This window comes from Acyrthosiphon pisum, chromosome A2 (genome assembly GCF_005508785.2).
Source record: "Acyrthosiphon pisum isolate AL4f chromosome A2, pea_aphid_22Mar2018_4r6ur, whole genome shotgun sequence".
NCBI classification, from domain to species: Eukaryota; Metazoa; Arthropoda; class Insecta; order Hemiptera; family Aphididae; genus Acyrthosiphon; species Acyrthosiphon pisum.
In genome coordinates, this window is record NC_042495.1 from 68521899 (window position 1) to 68525158 (window position 3260).

Here is a 3260-nt window from a genome sequence, read left to right on the forward strand (position 1 = left end):
TTTATGAAATGTTCAATTTTTGTATCTAAGAATTGAAAATTTAAAACAAGATTCCACGTGAGTAATTAATTCTGTTACCAAAAATTCTAAAAAATACATTTACGAAGTTTATTTTTATAGTCATTTTTAGTACAAATTTTGAACGAAATTACATATTGAAAATTTGAAAACCTAGGATAACTATTTTAGTTATTTTGTTGTGATTGTATAATATTATTCGTGGGTACTTGAAACTTCTAAAGTATACTATTATATATCTATGATAGTACCACGGTTTTTTATTGATGTATAACGCGTTATAAGTACCTAATAAATATTATGATATGATTAATTTGGAATTTATTGTAGGTACCTAATATAATATTATGTCTTATAACTAGACCAACATACCGTCTCCGCTCAGAATCGTTTTTCTTATACAATGATATTATATCATTGAATTCAAATTTAATACCATCCATTATACAGTGACCCACTTGTAACCTACTGTACAGCAGAGCGAAATCCACTTACCCACCTTTTTTTGCTCTAATTCATCCATAGCTAAAATTTTGTTTTCTATAGTTCAAAGTTTCTAGAGATAATATTTTTACTGTTTCTGTATAATATGTGATAATGTGACACATATCATTATGGCACACGCCTTCAAATATGTCATGCATTACATCAACACAAAAATTAGTTGTAACGTGAAAGGAATTTATATTATTCAAAATACTATTTTGGCTAATTCCAGTAAATTATAAATTGTTTGTTTCTATATCTTCTACATAATTATCAACATTACGTAGTAATGTTTCATCTTCTTCGCCTAATGTATGTGTTAATGTTTTATGGGCCTTGCAAAATCTACAAAAATAGTTTGAAGAAAATGATTTACTGAAATCACAAATGCTGTTAAGTCCTAAATTGTCTCCAATTATCAAACCAAGAATAAAATATACTTTTTTACAACCATCAGGTGTGTTGATTATAATACCATCATTTTCTAATGAATTGAATTCATCAATTAATTGTTTAAAACATAAATCATTTCCATACGATTTTAAATCTTTAGATTTTATAAGAGATGCTAGAAAAATATTTGTTAGTTTTGAACTATTTTCATTCAAAGGAAAACTATAATACACAGCTGAAATAGCATGACACATTGACTTAGATCCTAATGGGTTATTTATTTCGAAATCGTCAATATACATAAAAAAAGGCATTACTATTTTATTTTGATGTGGAATTAATTTATTTTTCCATAAAGACCCTTGAATAAAATTTGTCATTAAACAATTTTCATCAGAAACTGGACAATGTGTTAAATAATTATAACGTATTATAGCCAAATTAAGATTATTATTTAGCTCAAAATATTTTTTAAATTGAAATTTAAGTGGCATTAGAATTGCTTTTGTACTTATTTCATCAAATACTGTTTGACCATTGTGGGATATTAGATTTACTTCATTGTTTATTGTAAATTGTTTACATGTATCAGTTAAAAGATCATTGGTGGTTAAATACTTGTTTAATAAATATTCTGTTTTACATAGTTTGAAAGAATCTGAAATTGCTAAAGTAACTTTTGAAAATTTTGATAACATTAAATGGTCAGTAATTTCACTTTCAATTATTCCTTCTAATAATGATGTAATAGGCTTAATTATTTTTTTCTCAATATCATTTTGGATATTTGTGACATCACTTCTGCAAAAGTTATTATTGTTGTGTAATGATAAGGAAAATTGGACTGCAAACAAGTGTAACTGTTCAATACTCTTATTAATATCAAATATTTTTTTATTAGATATTTCAGGTTCATTAACTATATTAGGGATGTCTGGGATAATAGTGTTGTCACTACATATTATTTCTACATCAAAAGTATTACCATCATTATCAATTGTAAAATCATTAGAAGCAACTGTTTCATCGGTATTATTTTCAAATTTATGTCTTACCAGTACATGTTTTTTAAAACTACTCAACGTCTGAAAAGATTGCAAACAGTTGTTTTCTCTACATGTGTAAGAGCTATGAGGTCCTAGCAAATGTATGATTTTGTAATGAGAAATGAGTGAAGGCAATGTGGGTGTATTTATATAACAAATAAAACAAATCATTTTAGTAGTAGATAGTTAAGTGTAAGAACAAAATGCTGTTCTTCATCAATAACAATTTGTAAAAGATATCTACTATATAGGTAGCAATTTCTTATACTATTGAGTAATAAAATTATACTTACCTACCAATTGAGTTTACACTTATAAACGGAATGAATCGAAGCTGGTACTTAACTATTGCCGCAAAACGAACAGAAAAATCACATTGGTCGACAACTGAATATAATATTTTCACACTTACGATATACAGCACTGTAAACACTACTTAACACGCGAAACAGTGGAATACTGAAGACGAAATAACTTTATTAGTTTTTCGGTAACATTTTTATGACGAATTACGATAGTCGATAGACGTCGATATTCAATATACGTACCGCACACAATATGATAACCAGATGACGTGGGTATACATCTGACATTTTTGTTGGGAAATATTATTTTCCATTTTAAAAATAGACTGGTCACGTTTAATATTTTTAAATTTTAACAAATATAATGTTAATTTAACAAAATAATTGTTAATTCAACAACTATGATTTTATCAATAATCAATAAAATTGTTTTGTTAATATGGATGATGAAATTTCGTTCTTTTAACAAATATACTGTTAATTTAACAAAATATTGTTAATTCAACAACTAAGATTTTATCAATAATTAATAAAATTATTTTGTTAATATGAATGATGAAATTTCGTTCTGTGTGCAGAAGCGTATCGAGGCCTTGTGGACCACGTTAACCAACAGCTCCACTTGGACGTGCCGGCTAACCCCTTGGCCGTCGGCCGTAGGGTCATTTTACCTTCGACGTTCGTCGGGAGTCCCCGTTACAATAAAGGCTGTTATCACGACGCTATTTCCATTGTGCGAAAATTCGGTAAGCCTGATCTCTTCATTACTTTTACATGCAATCCTAGGTGGCTAGAGATCACAGAAAACCTAGGGACACACACTTTGGCAAACGACAGGCCCGACCTGGTGACCCGAGTGTTCCACATTAAACTCAAGGCCCTTATGGACGACATAACGGTCGGTAGGATTTTTGGTAATGTAAATGCTTATGTATACACTGTTGAATTCCAGAAACGCGGTCTGCCGCACGCGCACATACTCATCATCCTCGGAGAGGATAGCAAGTTGCTC